At 46.6% G+C, this 13,292-nt stretch overlaps 1 protein-coding gene across 3 annotated transcripts in view; it reads left to right on the top strand.

The window, feature by feature from the left end:
* LOC101710436 (AGBL carboxypeptidase 4) overlaps nt 1-13,292 on the top strand; it is a 1,386,524-nt gene that overhangs the window by 1,151,866 nt on the left and 221,366 nt on the right. The window lies entirely within an intron of this gene.

Raw genomic sequence — 13,292 nt, forward strand, 5'->3', positions numbered from 1 at the left:
TTCCCCAGGATATCAGAAAACTAAAGGCAGGACTGTGTAAACTCATCTTGGTGCATGTTTGCTGAAACTTCATTGTGTACTACGTCCAGAAGATACAAATAGGAGCAATGTATCTTAATTAGCTAATATGTATTGAGCACTTACTATGCACTAGGCACTGTTCACTCTTTCATTTAATTCTCACACAACCCTGTGCATCAGATACTATTACCTTCCAGTTTCACAGATGAGGAAACCAATTTAACAAGGTTGAGAAGTTTGCCCATGATAGCACAACCATGACTTGTAGGAACCAGTACTGGTATCCAAACCTATGTAACTCCAGTGCCTGGTGTTTTAATGATTGTGCTTTCTTCTCTCTTGGATCTCAACATTAAAATGAGCTTTGTCTTCCATCGGAAACTTTCATAGCCTCCTCTTCTCTGTGATCCCCTTTTCCTTTTCCTTCTTTTATGAGGTCTTCAGTGGCCCTTTCTAGTTGGCTTGGGAACCTCTCCCAGTGCTCTGTACCACCTTCTGGTGATATCTGTTAGACTCTCATCAAGCTGTATTGTCATTATCCATCTTTCTGACTGGACTGTGGACAAAAATCACTGAGTCCCCAGGCCCCAGCACAGGGCCTGGTACAGATGAAGTGAAACTCTCCTTAGAAGCATGGCCCTTGAAGAACAAAGGCTATGGGAAACCAGACACCAAAGCAGTTTTTTCTGCCTAGGATGTAAGGTCTTAAGGAATCAAGAAAGCCCTTTATGAAGGGATCATGAGGCCATCCTGGTCATGCTCTGACAGGTTGAAGCTTGACAAGCTGTCACTAGGTCAAGAACAAAGGAAAAGATGGACAGTGGCTAGGGCTCTTGCCTGGGTACAACTCTGGGCTCCACCACTTACCAGCTCCGTGGCCTTGGGCAAGTTCTTTATTTGTTTTGGAATTCAGTTTCCTCTTCCATAAAAGGTCTTTCCTGAGTTACTTCCTTGATTAGCTGTTGGGTAAGGGAGAATGAGTTGGACCTTTCCTCCTCTGCTTTTCAGTAGCATGACCTTGACCAGTCAGCCAACTTCAAGTCCTGAGTTTTATTGGCTACAAAGAGCTTTCTCAGCATTAGTAGCAAAAATAAAGGACCAGCATTTTAGGGCTATTGCACAAAGCACTGAATTTAGGACAGACACACAGTAGGTGATCACTAACAGACACTGCCCTCCTTCAAGAATGACAAAAGCAGGGAGAGCCAAACACTTAGTCAGGAAAAGCACACTGCACCTGTGTGGGGCTTCAGGTGGTCTGAGAACCTCAGTTTCCTCAGTTGTATTACACATGTGACTATCCATGCTCCACCATCCTCAGAGAGCAGACATGGCCCTGCCAGCTTCATTGCAGCCAGAATGGGGTTTAGAAACACAGAGCACTCTCGAGGTGAAACCTTACAGTCCTCCATCTCCCGCCCCTCACCCTTCCTGTTTGTCAGTGGGCCGATTCCAGCCCCTAATACATTCCTTCCTGAAACTGGTGGGAAGCCCCTGCCCTGGATATGAAAAATAAGAACCACTACCAAGAGGCCATCATTGCTAGTGGAAAAAAAGAGAGGTTGGAGTTCGTTTTCCCAGTGAGTCTTTAAATTATTTTCATTTTGCTAACTCACACACTTTTCTGAATTGAGGAAGTTTGGGAGATGGTTCTAGGACATTAAAGCAGAAAGCCTCATTGGCTCCAGTCTCTTGGAGAAGAAGGAATTTAACCCTGTGTAGCCCAGCCTGCTGCTGCCATCCCCAGGAGAGAAGATTGGGGCTTTGCAGGGAGGGGCTGCCTCTCAGAGAGCCTGGTCCCAGCCAAACAGATCTGCTGAGGTTTCCAGTGTTGGCTAATCAGCAGCATCAGGGCAAGAGAACAACCACAGATCTGGAAGTGCTCTGGTCTCCCCTGAGTTTTAAATTATGCTGTTAGGCAGAGACTGACTTTCTTTCTTACTCCTTGTCTTTCATTCTCTGTTAGTGAGATGAGTACCCAGAAGTCCCTGTCCTCAGGCAGGAATCGGGCCATTAGCATTGTTGAGCTCCTCTTGTATGTCAGAGTCCACAGTAAAAAAATCGTGTATTTGATCATCACAAGAATATTTCAAAGTTGGTGTTAATCATCTTCATTTCTCCCTACGAAAACACTGCAGCCCAGAGAAATTTTTGGTTTTGGTTTTTGTGCTTTGTGTTGTTGTTGTTGTTGTTGCTTGTTTGTTGTGCTCAGCTAATAAGTGAGAAAGTCAAGATTCAAATCCAAGTTCTTCTGAGACCAAGTTCACTATTCTTTACATCACAGCCTCCCTGCTTCCAGTCATCAGCACTGTCTGGGAGCCGGGTGAGTGCCAGATCATGGCGTGTATGGCAAAGTTAGAGGAAGGATCCTTTTGGCCTCCAGCCTCCTTCACTTGCAAAGCAATGCAGGATGGTAGAAAGAGAAGAAGCCAATGACCAACAACAGGACACACATACACACTCTGACTTTCTTTGAATCATGAACTACCATACAGCAAAAATGGACAAGAGCTACAATTATCAACATTAAAAAAAATCACAAAACCCTCAAAATCATCATGCATCGTATAAAAAAATGCAAGTAGCAGAGTGACACTTAGAGTTTGAGATTCTATAAAATTTTAAAACTTCCAAAATGTCCTAGTCATTGTTAATGGTTATATCCATGTAGAGACAAAGAATGAAAGCTTGGCCAGGAAGGATACATGCCAGTGTTGGAAAGGGCCTTATCCAGGTGGCATGGGGAAAAACACAAGTGCTTCTGTAATGTTTTAACCACTTAAAGCAAAGAAACAAAAGAGATATGAAAGGAAAGTACACAGAAAGCAGAAATGTCCTCATTCTTCTTGCCTGTGAGAGTGGTGGGTGCATAGGGTTTGTGGCACCACATTGTACCACATATATACGTACTCTTCCTTACACCTGAAACACAGACTAGACCTTCCTCTCACCATCCTATGAGGTTGTGGTTAATTCCTCACTCACAGCCTTTTGGGAGGATTAAATCAGAGATCGGTGGGAGATATTTTTTAAATTGTAAAACACTGTAAGATTGTGTTTGCAACCTACTATTGAGCCCTTCTGGTGTCTCTTCCTGACTAGATTATGACTTGCATGAGGTCAAAGACAGTTTCTAATTCAAATCTTGATCCCTGCCCAAACTCAGGAACTATTGGCTGGCTCTGTGCTAGAACCCAAGAGCTAACAAGAGTCACCATCAGCACTTTCTCCCTAATCCTTCCACTGCCCCTGGCCTGCCTACCACCTTACACCCAAGGACTGACTAGATTACAGAGAAGCAGCTTATCCTGGGCTCCCACCCTTGTGGACATATGAAATTGATTGCTCAGTACGGTGTCAGGTACTTCACAGAGAAAGGCAGAGAAGCCTTATTCCTTGGGCCCGGAGGCACAATGGATGGTGTAGTGACAAGAGCCTTTCCCTCTCAGTCTCTTGCCTCTGGCTCCCAGGAAAACCATATTCCTGAGCTGGGCATGCTCTCCTGGCTGAATGGAGCTGTGAGCAAATCCAATGTAAAGGACCTAATTTAGTCATGGACATCCTCAAATTGGCCCCATAGATGGTTGCTGCCACTCCATTGTGAAGATGGCAATGCTGAGGCTAGTAGGGTAGTAATGAGCACAGCCAAGATTCAAATCCAAGTTTGTTGAATTCCAGAGCCCTATTCTAAAGGGTTTCCATGAATTGGGAGGGTAAACCTGCCCCTAAGAAAAGGTGTAAGGCAGCAAGATGCATACCTTCCTCAAAATCCAGTTGATGGACGAGAGGCCAAGGCAGAGCCTGGAGAGGGATAATCATGTTTCAGAGCCAACCAGAGCGGCTGCCACTCAGAGCTTCCTTTGTATTTTGAATATGTAGTCTTTAATTAGACTTTGCCTTAATTGCAAGATTTCCATACGCCCCTTGACTACTATGCACTCTGTCTGGAGATAAACACGTCCATCAAGTGAGAGGCAAATTGTGGCTGTTGCCTTGGCCCTGTCATCCTGTTGGCTTTCTTCACTGCAGTTCCTCTGGGGACATAGCTCAGCCTTCTTCTGCAAAAGTGCTCTGGGGCTCACATTTTAATCAAGAGCATACCCGCCTCTAGGAAAAAGAGTAGGGGCACAGCTCAAAAGTGATTAAATTTAATAACCAAAAGACCAGAAAAAGTCTGCTTTGCAATACATAATTTCACCAGATATTTATTTCATCACGTGGCCACATTCTATATGCTGTATGGGGACACTTTATTAAAAATGCCATTTATTTAACAGCAGCAGTAAGGGAAACACACACCTTTTTTTCCTTCTCCCCACTGTGTTAAAGGCATTTGTGGTTATTAAATTACTCTTGAGTAGAGGAATGCCTGTCTCCAAATTTACTCTGAAATATTTCAATAAAATGATCTCAAACGTTTATTCACTCAGCAAATACAGTACTCACCTAAAGGCATTCGGGGCCAGGCACTGAGCTAGCACCAGGATTATGAAGTGGAGCAGGCACAACCCATCCCTGCTTCCCAGGAGTTCATGGTACATGGAGCAGGTCAGGTGACAGAGGTATCCCAAGGCATAGCACAGGGCCTGGCACAGGGCCTGAGTCTAGTCAAGAACAAGAAGTCAGTGAATGAATGAATAAGGGGATAGATGGAGATAGAAAGATGATAACATATCAGTGTCACAGGGCTGGGACTGAAGCTAAGTAGGGACCAAAGGGCATAAAAGAAGGATCAGTGGACCTCCTTGAGTGTCCTAGAGAAAGAAATGGCTGATCAGATTCTCAGGTGAATGCTGGACCCAAGGTGGGGCTCAAGGCCTTATCCGCTCCCCAAAGCATCCATAAGGCTCTCTGCTCATTTCTCCCTCATCAGAAAGGTTCTTCTTGTCCATCCTGTTTGAATGAACCCCTCATCCCACCCCACCCCAGGGTGCTCTCACATCCTCTTCCTCTTTTCTTTTCTCACATTCTGACACATCCAGGTTTCCTTCCTGCCCCCATGTAAGCACCACAAGAACAATGCCTGGGAAAGCTCCCAGCACATCATAGGGCTCAAACATGGGTCCAGGGATTGGTGGCCTCAAGGCTCAGTGTCCCTTCACCAATGCAAGAGATTCAGCATAGGATCTGGGGTATGGGACAGGTGGGGCCAGTTGAGAAGCAAGGCTCTAGGGGTGGCCAAAGCCAGGGCAGCTGAGATGGGCTCATGTAGCCATCTAAGGAGCAGATATTGGCTTTGAGGTGAAAATGGGGAGTCCCTGAGGGTGTTGAGCCAGACAGTGACATGCTTGGATTAGAGTTTCAGAGCAACCACTCAGCAGAATTGCAGTTGAATGGGAATGGGTGGAGCTGAAATAAGAAGAATAGTCAGAAGGCAGGTGATGTGGTCTGGCCTAGAAAGGTTTGGGAACCCTATAGCCAAGGTAGGAGTTGAGGGAATGAAGGAGCCAGTGGGTGGGAGTAAAATAGAAATACATATTTGGGGCAAACCCAAAGTGACTTGTTGGTTAATGGTAGGGGTAAGAAGAAGATCCGGACATGACTCTTATTTCTAGCTTGGTGGAGTAAGTTGGCAAAGATGTTTTAGCTGGGAAGAACCAGGGTCTTCTCCTTAGGGCACTGTGGAGTGGCCATGGGACCCAACTTGTTCTTCTAGGATTCCTTGGCTAACCATGAATAGGATTGTTTGAAAACAGCATTTAAACATACATCTCATGTTTTGTTGCCCCCATGCAACTCCAGAAATGCAGCTGACAGGATGGTCTTTTCAATAAAGTAAGACAGATGATAGCGTATCAAGTGAGGGGCTCCCAGGATCTGCCCATCTTACTCACTGCTGGGGCCAAGATGTCCAGCTTCAGCCTCCAGTGCTTCAAAGATTGACCTATGGTTGTGGGACAAGCATCAGATTTTAATCCTGAATAAAGAGGCATGAGTCCCGCCTCCATCAGGAGCCAGCCTTGGGTGGAGCCTTTCTTCTTCTCACATCTGTGTGCTCCTCTATAACATGGGCACAATAGTGACGTCTACTTCAGAGCATTCTGTTTAAGAGCAGGTTATTGAGGGGATGTCAACAAGCTCGTACACTGAAAAGCCATTTCAATCCCAGGAACCCGAGAGGGAGGGAGTCACAGGCAGGCCTGGCACCAGCACTGAGTGTTGCTGCCCAGCCCAGGAGAGGGCATCTCTGCAGCCCTTTCTGGTTTCTCAGATGCTTAAAATTGGTCTGACTTCCCATTGCCAGCATCAAATGGCCCCTTGATCCAGGCTCTGCTGACTCTTCAGGGAGGGCCGAGCTCCCCAGCAGCAGGGGACTTCTGGGGCTCATTTCCTGGAGAACCCCATTGTGACAGTACCCCCCTGAGCACCACCTCTCCTCCCAGTGTCTGGAGCTGCTCTGTATACCTCTTGCTGACAGAACCCCCAGGAACCCCAGCCCTCACTGCCTCCAACCCTCTCCACCGTGAATGAGCTCCCCCACAGCCCTGCTGCTGTCCAGACACTCCTGCAGAGTCCTCCCATCTGAAACGTAAGTATCTGTGAGGATGGCTCTCCTGGCGCATTCTCCCCACCTCTGTAATCCTGGGCTAGCTCATAGTCCTCCCTTTCCCACTGCAGGAACCAGCTTTTCCAGGAAACCCTGAGGCCCAGGCTGCTCCAGTGCACCTTCTCTGCTGCCATCTGTCAGTCTCTGATCACTTTGGGGAATTCTGTTTGCTTTTCTGTCTGTCTCACTCACCAAACCAAAGACTCCTCAAGGATAGGAACTGAGCCTTGCTCACCAGGAGTCCTGGACCAGCATTGAACCTAGGCTATGAGCATTGGGGGAAGGGACCAAACAACCCTCTCTGGTGAGAGTGGGTAGGTGCTCAGCGGCAGTTTCCCTGGAGTCAGGAGGTGCTGTGCCCCAGAGCATCAGAGAAAATGGAGCAAATCTCAAACTGACTTTCCCTTTGGGGGTTTAGGGGCTGCCACAACCCCCCCTGGGGCTGTCATCTTGATGTCTCATGTGCACTCCTGTTTTAACCCCATTCATGGGGGCCACAACCATGTAATTGGATTGAGCAGACACTGACAAGGTCAATTTGACAATTTCATTAATCTTTTATTAAACACGAGCCCTGAGCTCCAGCCAGGCTCGTCTGTGCACTGTCTCCAGAACGTGCCTGGCATACTCCTGTCTCCTTTGCCTTCGCCAGACCAGACGTGACTGTCCCAGCAATGCCACAGTGACAGAGAGCTTTCTGGCTGCTGGCCTGATGCTGAGCAAGTCCCTTAGCCTCTCAGACCACACCATGAGGGTGCGAAGTTGATGTATGTGAGGCACTTAGAACAGTGCCTGGCCATGTTCACTGCTCCATATGGTTATCATCCCTGTAGGATCAGTATTCACTCACAACAGCTCCAGAGTCAAAGAAAGAAATTGAGAAAGAGGAAAAATGACAAAGTCAGGGCCCTACCTAAGGGGATGAAGAACAGCAAATAGTGGGGCTAGTAGGTTAAAATGGGCCAGATCCTGAAGGGCAGTTTTGAGGGTTGGAGAGAACAGTGAAGATGAGTGTGCCTGGCACGCAGTTTGTACACCACACAGGGTTGTTAGGGAGGGAGGGAGGGAGGGAGGGAGGGAGGGAGGGAGGAAGGAAGGAAGGAAGGAAGGAAGGAAGGAAGGAAGGAGAAAGCAAGGGAAGGGAAGGGAAGGGAAGGGAAGGAGGCTGGAAAGCTTATGTAATCTGAAGCTTTGATAAGAATCCCAGAATGGAATGGACACATCCCTGGGTGAGAAAGTGGACCTTGAGTTGGATGGGAGCCTTTAGGATTCAGAGAGAAGTGAGAAAACAGGAGAGTTTCAAAGAAGAGGAGTGGCATAGGTGGAGGCTGGAGTGAGTGTGACAGGAAGAAGAGGAGAAAGATGAAACTGGAGACAAGTGCGTAGAGAAGCATGGAAGGTCTCCAGCCAGGAACACATAACCCAAGCTACATTTTAGAAAGTTCCCCTGGCCTCAGTTTGGAGGATGGAGCAGGATGAGCAGAAGGCAGGAGATGTTGGGGGATGTTTCAGAATTTCAGGCAATAGGAAGTAAGGACTCTTAGAGGAAGTGGTTTGGAAGGTAGGGAGAAGGCAGTAGGATTCTGGCAAATATGTGGCTGGCTTTGGGGCAGAGTGTGCAGGGAAGCAGGTGCTAAACCGGGCCCATGTGAGCATCCCCCCTGGAAGCCCCTGCTGGGATAAGCCCACCCCTGTGCTGTTTGGGCCTCATAATTAGTGGGGACAGACAGGGTGCCAAGTGAGACCCTTCTTGACACAACAGGCCTGGTGCTTATTTCTGACAGTAAGCAGACAAATTGCCTTTAATGCTAAAGGTTAATGGCTTCCCTGGTAAGGCAAAGGACACTGGACCCCACAAATTAACACGCATATAAACTGACAGCCTCTCTTGATCAAAGCACTTGGACAGTTTGCTGTAGCATCACTGAAGTCTGAGCCAGTCTCACCTCCACAGGCAGCATGTCCTGGCATCTCAGAATCTCCTTTGCTGAGAACTGGCCCCACTTCATTTGTCATACTCTGGTCGACATATGGTGGGTGCCAGCCATGGGCCAGTCCTGTGCTGGGCACTGGGACTGGAGGTGGATCCCCAATGGTGGGGCCTCAGAGGACCTCCAGACATGGGAGAACAGTGAAGGCAGAGGGACAGGCAAGGACACTCAGTGCCAGAAGGAGACTATGTCCCAAACAGGAGAGACCGAAAATCTATGTGAGAGGTAGTTCATCAGGGAAGCTTTCCCACAGATGTGACAGTTGTGCTGGATCCTAAAGGACATACAGGGGCTCCATAGCCAGGTTGCTGGATGTTGTTGGTCCTTTTTATCACTGAGACAAAATACCCAGCAGCGGCAGTCCCAAGAACATTGTGGCACAAAGACAATGACAGGCCTTAGAATCGAACAGACCCCAATTCAATTCCAGTTTCCCAACTAACAAGCTCTATGATCTCAGGAGGTTTATTTAACCTCTTTGAACCTCAACTTTTGTACCTGTAAAATGTAAGTAATCTGTATTATAGTGCTGTTGTGAATGTTAAACTGCTAAAGTCTGAAAGTATGCAGTTGATGTTTTTTCTTTCTTTTATTTTCTACTACTCAGGGCAGTGGTTCTGGAGCTGCAGAACATAGCTGGTGTCAGAAGGGACAACATAATTCTGACACTGTGAGTGGTGGCAGAGAGGAGAGGTGGATGTGGCAAAGGGCCATTAATGTGCTCCCCAAACATTAGGTTGTTCCCAGGAACAGCCGAGCAGGCAAGGGAGCCACTGCATTCACTATGGTCACACACAGCGGCCCAACAGCTGAATGCATGACTGCTGTGTGGGTTCCAGGTTGGCATGGGGACAGACCGGGCGATTAGGGAGTTGACCTACACAGTGCTCATGCCAGTGCCTCACTAGTCCTTGCTGGGGCAGGGTTGCTTGGGAGCCTCCCTGAGGGAGCAACTGCCATGCCTCAGAGCTTCCCACTGCTTCTCACCCACTTGAGCACATGGAGAAATGCTGCAGTCTCTGTTTCCCTTTAGCCATGGTGTTGGCTGCCTTCCCTGCTTGGCTGCCTCCTGCCAGGGGATTTCCAGGGGTAGTAAGTTAACAACTCCTGGGAGAGTGGGAGAGGAAGCCCCAAGGATACAGGCTTTGTGAAGGAGCCCTGGTAGGGCTCCTCAGCCGCACCACCAGTGTGCTCTGCCCTTAGGCTTCCTCCTGGGATCCTCATCAGTGCCCTGATGAGGCAACCAGCATAGATGCCCATAAGACAGAAGCCAATGGCTATGGGATTCAGGACACAAGTGCCACCAAATGTCCTTATGTTTCCTTTTGTCATTTTTCTCAAGTGAAGTAAATAATTAGCTGCCTACTGTCCACAATTAAGAATAATAACATGTGCATGGACGTTCAGACCTTGTTGCATACTTTCACATTTTTGGTACAAGGTGTCATATGGATAATCTTGAATCCTCACAGTATCCCCTGGGTAGGTATTTTTATCACTAGTCTGCAGATGAGGACATAAGCTCAGAGAGTTTTGTTGATACATCAGAGGTCACGCTGCTGGTCAGTGGCAGAATGGGGATGTGGGTCCAACTCTCCCTGGCTGAAGAGCTCACAACTCTTCCCATTCCTCACCTATGAGAATGTCATGTTATGAAAGCACTGAGTTAGGTATTTGATGATGGTGAGATGGCAGAATGGAGCATACAAGGTAGTGACATAAGGAGGTGAAAAGTGATGCATTCATTCAACAAGCTTTGTCTGGAGCTCCTACTTAGGTCTTGCTTGATCTCTACCTTGAATTCTGATCTGAAACAAGAGCAAGAGTCTGCTCCCCCTGGGTTATAGGATGGGCTAAATATGCAAATCTCTCCCTCTACCACTTTGTTGTAATGAGATTTTCCTGCTACCATTTCCCCAGCAGCAGGAGAAAAAAGGCCACTTCCTTCTTCCACCATATCATTTAGGTGCATTATTCTTATAATGGAACAGTGCAGTTCCTGTAGGCTATGGTACAGCAACTTGGGCTGGATGATGATAAAACATGCCCCTCTTGTGTGAGTGAGTATGTGAGTGTGAGAAGGTAGAGAAAAGTTAAGGAGCTGGGACTATGAAGGTCATTCTGTGACCATTTGCGGAGCACCTGTTCTATGTGCAGCCCTGTGCTAGGTGCTGGATCATCCCTTGCTGCAAAGAGCTCACAATCTAGCCAAGTGGCTCAGCATGCTCATATAGCAAATCTCAAGTGTTGCAGTGAGAAGTATGCAAGGCCTCTGCGGATGGAAGGCCTAGTCTTCTTGGATTGAAGTGTGATCTTAGAAGACTTCATGGAGGAGGCAGCCCTTCTGCTGAAGCTTCAAACCAGAGATCACCAGATGTTCACAGCAGGAAAGGTGTGCCTGGAAGAGAGATCTGATGATTAAAAAAAAAAGTTCAGTCTTTTACTGCAAATGCTGTAGTGAAGTCAAAGCATCTGAAGTGGTTTTCCTGGGTGGAAGCAGAAATCTGAAGGTACTGTGTCTTTTTTAGAGAGCAGGCAAGGTACAGGGGTGGACCATTGAAGACAGGCACAGTAGCTGGCCTCTCTGCACTCCAGTTTCTCAATCTGTATCTGAGGGCAGTGATATTTTCCTCATATGGCTATTGTGAGGATTAAATGAGATAATGATGGTGAAGGGCCTATGGTTCACAGCACAGAGAGAGTGCTCAAGTAAATCTTCCCTGTGAATCAGGCCAGAAGCTATGTCAGAGTGCAGCCCAGGGCAGGTTTGGGCTTAGAAAGGCCTCGAAGCTGAGTAAGTCTCCCCTGGAGCAAAACTGTCCCAGACAGGTAAAGCCAGGCTTCTTCTGTCCCATGATTGCAACCCAGAGGATGAGTCCAGAGCAGTCGGTCCCTTACCCTTGTCCTCCCCATGGTCACTCAGCCTGATTTTCAGGAGTGAAGAGGTGCAGTTGGTGCCAGGACTCTGTGGAAGGGAAGGTGCAGGCTGGAAGAGGCAGGCAATAAGCCCCCAGGGACTGTCACAAGGCACTGCAGCCACGTCTGCCACTTGGGATTATTCCCCGAGGTATGAAGGACCTGCCCCAGAGACAATGGGAGACCAGCTCAACTTTGAACTCTGCTCCTGTACAGGGTGCCAAGGGTGTCTGGGAATCACCACCTGGTTCCCAGATGCTGCCTGAACACATCTGGAAGCCGAAATGTATACCCCTTTCCCTGACTGCAGACCTCAGTGCTCATGCTGTCCATCCAGATTAAGCATCCCCTGATTCACATCAGATTTTCAGACCATTTCCCTGACTCCTGTGATAAATCTTCTCTTCTATGGGCTTTAGTTTCCTTGTGTGGGGGACCTTCCACAAAAAAGGCATGCTCTTCGAGCTACCTTCCATTACAAATATAACCATATCCTTGAATGGGCTGGTTTCAGCAATGTCAAGGCCATTTTGCTGGGCTTGACATTCAGGTTCTCCACATCTTCCCTCAGCCTTTCCTCCTTCAGTCACCAGTGTACTAATTGCACCGCACGAACTGGCCTAGTGGTCAAAAGACATCCCAGGTTCCTCCTGTGTAGAGCTTGCCTTTAGTCTCTTCCAGTTAAATAATCATCAAATTTACAAACAATGATATTTTTTTTCTTCCTTTTCAACATTTGTAATTATTTGTATTTCCAATCACTCTCAAAGACTAGTTCTTGAACATTACCAATTTTAAATAATAATACTTGTCTTATTCCTAAATTTAATGAGAATACCTATGACATTTCACCCTTTCTTATGAAATTAGTCCTTATTTCGAGATAGATATTATTTAGTATCTATCTTCCAGTTTTAGTTAATTTATTTAAAAAATCATCAGTGAATGTTTCATTTTTTTCAAATAACTACACCTTGTCTAATTAAGCCCATTTATTTTCAGTATTATACTTAATTACCCATCTTTGAATACCTGGCTTGAACTTTCTTGATTTTTATAAATTTGATTTGCTAATATTTTATTTAGAACTTTTACTTCTGTAAGCACAAGAGAAATTTGTTTACAGCAATCATATAAATCTGGTGTGAACTTAATAAATATTCTAGGTAGCTTCCTATGTCTTTTTATGCTTTCGAAAAGATGTACTTTGAGGACAATACATCCATTTCAAATATTTGACAAAAATTCCAATAAAATCACCTGGGCCAGGAGCCTTTTTAATTGTTCTTATTTTTCCATGGTCACTCAGAGTTTCTTTTACTCCTGACAGCAGTGTTGGAATCATCCAGAAACTTAATTCTCTCTCCTGGAAACTTTGTCTGTTACTATAAAACAAATACAACTTCTCCATTGTTATTTTCCATTTATGTTAAGGTTTGGACTTTAAATGGCTCCCAAGACCTTGTGCTAAAGGCCTGGTTGTCAGCCTGAGGTGCGACTGGGAGGTGATGCAACCTGCGGGAGCTGGGCTCTATTGGAAGGAAGTTAGGTCACTAGTTGAGAACCCTGGTCCCTTCCTCTCATTCTTTTTGCCTCCTGGCTGCCATGAGGTGAGCAGCCTCCTTTGCCATGTGCTTCTGCCATGACGCTATGTTGCCACAGAACCAAAGAGATGGGGACCAAGCAACCATGGACTGAAACCTTTGAAACCATGAGCCAAAATAAGCATCTCTTTTTAAGCTGTCTTGGATATTTTGTCATAATGATGGAAAGCTAATACAATTTGTCAATTTCTGTTTGTCATTTTCCCCTTAACT

The sequence above is a fragment of the Heterocephalus glaber genome, unplaced genomic scaffold (assembly GCF_053883595.1).
Source record: "Heterocephalus glaber isolate CG9 unplaced genomic scaffold, H.glaber_assembly_v1.0 deba00001451, whole genome shotgun sequence".
Taxonomy (NCBI): Eukaryota; Metazoa; Chordata; class Mammalia; order Rodentia; family Bathyergidae; genus Heterocephalus; species Heterocephalus glaber.